Here is a 5,345-nt window from a genome sequence, read left to right as displayed (position 1 = left end):
CGTCGCTCTTTCAAACACTAATGTACACCACTTACTGGCTTTTCAATGAGAAAAATACACGAAAAGGGATAATATTTACATATACTTTATATAGATGATGTCGGATATAGTGCAAGAGAGGCGGTAAGCGAAACATTCTCCGTCGAATGTCGCATGTTGAGCATTTAATAGAAACACGAACTTTTTCCGAAAAGGTTCAACAATCTTTTAAGTTTTTCTCTACCACCACTTAAACTGCTGTAAAACATCAACACAATTTCTTCCGCTTTTATTGCTAAAAACATCACACCAGCAAACCAGCCAAAATTGAAGGAGAGCGCGGTGCAGCCAAGAGCAGTGTCACGTTATTTCTCTGTGTGTTAAAATCGTACATGAGTGTTTGGGTTTTGGCGTATAGAACTAGCGTCAAATAGCTTCGCTCAACTGGAAATAAGTCGTTCGGTTTTATTGTTTCCACTGCTGTTTTATCGGTTTCGGTTGATTTTCGATGTTTCGACAGACGGAAGTGTGTGTGTGTGTTTATTATTTGCACTAAATTATTGCCGTCGGTTGCATAATTATGTTTTGAGCTAATAATCATTTCCATCACACATCGTTTCGATTTCAATGTTCGCCTCGAATTACAACTATTTATGCTTCACAATCACATTTATCAAAACAGCATCAATCGCTAACCGTGTTTCGCTGGGCTCCTTTTGAATGAAATCAATTGAATGACTTTCATTGGATGGATGGATGAAAAGCAAGCACATCAAAAGGTACCTTTTGTTTGTGTACTCTACATTTTGATGCATTAAAACGATATGAAAATCATGTTAAAACTCACTTACAAACTGATTTATTATTATGATTATAGTTGTTTTTTATGAAATTCAAACAAAAGCATTTTTCCCTCATCGTTTTTCATATATTCTGTTTTATGTTGTTGTTTTTTCTTCTCTCTTCTTTTATTTGCTAAATCGACAGTCATTATTCTCGATTATAATTTTTGTTCTTTATTATGATTACTTTGGCTTGCATCCCGTTTTTCGTTTAAGTTAGTTTGTCTTGCCATTGCATCTGACGAAAACGTCACGTTGAAAAATTCAACATGATATTTGGACTTTTTTTTCATATTTTTTGTTATGGCTTTACAGTTGGATAGTAACATTTTTTTTTAGTATAGAAGAAAAAATACCGTCAACTATCAGACAAAGTTAGCTGCTGTTGATTTTCGATTGGTGAACCCAAAAATGTACATCATTTATATCGTTGGTAGTAGTTGTATTCTTCTGTATGTTTCTTTTCTTTTAAAAAGTCATTTATTTACTTTCCTTTCCGTTCCATTTCCGATATACATTGCCGCAGTCCCAACTATTTTGTATTTTTCCTTTGTTTGCCTCGTTCATTTCTTGATACTTGTTCATATGTATCTAGAATAGAATATATCGTGTGGTAATTCGACACGGGTCGAAAAAGGAAGAATAGAAAAACTTTTTTTTTCTCTCCTCATAATAATTTGATTATGGATTTTGTTTTAAATCACAAACGGAAGATATCAAATAAGGCACTCTCTAACAACGACCCATTCAATCTGCTCGATTACATTGCATTCACAATTGCTCATATATTCCTCAGCCACAATTCTTTTTCATTCTATTCATTTGTCACGTACGCATCATCATTGCTACGCTCTATTCGTGTCAGTAGTATGACGGAGTGTGTGTGTGTGAGTGTATGAGGCTAGAGTTATTGTGAAAGCAATTCACGACTCCCCTAAATGGACGCAATTAAACTGTAAACACGACATATGAAGCCAGAATGAAAATGAAACACATTGATCCATCCATAAAATATTGGCCATATGTCATGACGGTAGTGTTATTGCATTAGAGCGTCCGTTTTTGTTTTTCTGTCGATGTGCTTCTTTCACTTTGGCTTACGTTTAATTGCTGGACCATAAGTTTGACTTTGTTTTTTTTTTCATGTTTAACACAATACCAAATCGAATAGAACAAAAGAGGTGGATAGAGAAATGTAAAAAAGACAAAGAATTTTCATTTTTGTATACATGGTGTAATACACTGCGCTATGATGTACAGTGGCCCGATGTACAGCAGTTAAATATAAATATTAATATAGAGGTAATCGAACTGTCCATGCACATATACAAATGAGCCTTTCTTAAGCCATGTGTGTCTTTGGCGTTATGCATGTGACTTACCTGGAAGCGAAGAATGAAGAACACTGACGAAAGAGAACAAAAACAGGAAGAAAAACCATTGTGTCAGCAATCGCATGAGTTTTTAGTTAATCTTGTCTCCCTCTCATTTGACTCACGCAAGATATCCTTTGCTTTTTTCTGAATTCTTCTCGTTTTAAAACCAATAAAACTAAGAATATGTGCATAAGGGGCATGAACAAAACAAACCAGGTGCACAGTTTTTTTTTATTTCTTCAATGCGCACGATTCGACTGCATTTCATACGATATAACTATGAACTTTACGAAAGACAAATAATATATTTTCGTTAAAGAGCCATTTTCAAAAGAGTGTAAAAAGTGAAAAAAAAAATAGACTCGAAGTAAATAACTCACTTCGATGATTTTGAACTCTGTGTTGCAATATCAACGTAGTTGTGAAAAAGTGTGGCGCAAATGTGAACACGCATACAATCAAACCAGATGGATAGTAAATATGCAGTTGATGTAAAATTTCAAGCTGGAATACTTGTTTTGAAAGGATATATCGTCACTATAGTTATTTGTTTTAATGATGAATTGAACATTTGTTTTGAAGAGTGTGTATACATACGTCAATGCAACGATAATTTTATAATCATGTTTATAATAATAAAAATATTAATATTTTGACAATCGAATCTTCAGTTCGAATTTTGAAACCGGCAATATTTTGTCTGGTTAGAAATACAAAATTTTAGTCATGTTTTTCATCATTTCTGTTATACATGGGCACGGAAAAAATTTAAGGCGGGAGGTTCCATCAGCCAATCAAAAACCCTAGCAAATCGAAAGAATTTTTCTCTCTTGAATTTCATTTTCAGGAGTCAAATCCAATTGAATATTAAGTTTAACCAATTATCAGCTATCAAAACTTTGCGATAGACAAAATAATAGTAGAGACCGTAACATTTAGTTCTGAGAAAAGAATTAATGGTGTTCGTTTGTCGCAATCATAATGATGTGTTGACGCAAGTGAACAAAATTAAAAGACAAGAAAATACGATTTTTAAATATTGGGAGGAAATTGGGTCTTACAATTGAAGAGCAAAAAAAAAATCCTAGAAATTTTTGTGGAGGGATAATTTGATTTAATTTGGTCAGAAGCTATGGAAAAAGTCTTATTTATATATGTTTAATATCATCAGTCATGACAGGTGATTCACATTTCATACGGCTCTTGTTGTAAAAATAGCGAACACTCAGTTGAATACTCATCCTCTGTATCTCATTACCTTTGTGCCATTTGAAATTTGTGTTTCTTTCTATTCGGGCGTTTCAACAGTAAAAGCGCACATATTTTTATACTTAATTTATTTTATCTTTTCTGTTCCATTCGCCGCATAGAAGGTGGTTGACTGTTAATAAAGTGGCCGTAAAAATGAAACGTTCACAATGTCTCCTTGTTATATTTTTGTTTAGTTTGCTCATGCTGTACATGTTCATGTTCATTTGTTCTCGTCTCACCATAGGTTAGGTGAATCAAGGAAGTGTATCTTTGTATACATACTGGAATACAGGCACCGAAAAGTTTAGTCTCTACAATTTTGCATGGCACAACAATGGGCTGTGGTATCAGTGGCGTTGGAGCTGCGGTGACAGCAGTGATGGTAACGGCAGTATTCAATGTTCATACACTGGATTCTCGGAAATTTGGTCGGGCGTCGAATAACAACATTGAACAAATTGTCAACGTAAAACGTACCAAAAATCAACCGAAAAACTTTCATCCAGATGAAATACACTATTGAAGAGCACTGATACTGACTTTCGAATCAGACAGAGTCATAGAAGAGAGAGAGAGAAAGGACGAATAGACGAAGAGAGAATTTTTGTTGAGCATAGATTTTTACCATGACGTTAGATATGGAGCCGTATTTTGTTGAACGTCAGTTGTAATATCGGTTGTGTATGTCGCGAGCATTCACAGACAAATTTTCAACATCGAAAATGGGGTTAATACACTTTTCGCCACTGCATTCGTTCAGTTTGCTGAAATTCCGAGTGTGAGCGAAAAAGAGCATGTCTATGTGCTCGGTATTGGTGCTCAGTATACTTTTTGGCAATTGACGAAAAAAAAGCTACAGCACGAACCATTCGTGTATTATTATTATTACAACTAGATAGAAATGTGAATTTGTGTGCGCAATTTTTTGCTGGCTGTTTGTGTTTTTTTTTGTTCCGTTTCGTTTTCATTTGGTTTATTTATTTCAACAACCCTATGAGCACCAACGAACAGGATATAAAATACATTTCTTGATTTCGTGCTCTTTTTATTCCACTCTATGTGTATTCCTTCTCCCTCTCTCTCTCTTTCTGTGTGTGCTATCTTTCGTTCCATTTTATGGTGTTTTTTCTGTAACTTACTGGCTGTTACTGGTGTAGCCTCGACTTGCACAGTTTCATGCATACGGTTTACACACACAACCGATCTGTTGATGGCAATGAAGCAACGAACGAACGACAACTATTTTGTTCAGAATGTCTGTTGGTGTTGCTGGAGAGCACATAGCGACCAAACAGCAAAATAAATGGAAAACCATCCAAAGAAGAGAAGAAAAAATCATCCACAAAGCGTGAGACTGAAAGTAAAAGAAACCCTCTCGTTGCGTTTAGTTTGAAACTAGTGAATTTTCCGTAATGGAATATAGAAACGGCATCGGCATCGGTATCGCCGTGAAGCTATCGGAATTTGAAATGGCAAAAGGGGGTAGACGATTGCTTTTGTAAATGCACAAGCACATACTGCACTGTTTCTCTTCTCTCTCTCTCTCTCTCTCTCTCTCTCATTCTCTGCTTTTCGTCTTTCTTTTTCTCTAACTCACTCCAAATAGTTAGCTACAAGTTCAAATGTAGTGCGACATGTAAATGTATATTCAAAATGAATGTTTCCACTCTCGATGGCAACACAAGAGTTTGGTGTGTACAGTTGCTACTTTTTTTTCTTCCTTTTATTGCCAATGAATTCGTTTGCCATCGTCGTCGTCGAACGGCTCTTGTCGTCAATTCACATATGTAATGGAGTAATGGAGTTACATCGTTTGGTGATTGCGTTGCCGTTACACACACACATCTCACATTATTCCGTGAATTTAATGGCAATGTAATAAGTAAGTTGAAAATGA

This window comes from Contarinia nasturtii, unplaced genomic scaffold, assembly GCF_009176525.2.
Source record: "Contarinia nasturtii isolate CC-2019 unplaced genomic scaffold, AAFC_CNas_1.1 Cnas_scaffold_4311, whole genome shotgun sequence".
Lineage (NCBI taxonomy): Eukaryota > Metazoa > Arthropoda > Insecta > Diptera > Cecidomyiidae > Contarinia > Contarinia nasturtii.
This window is presented reverse-complemented; position numbering follows the sequence as displayed.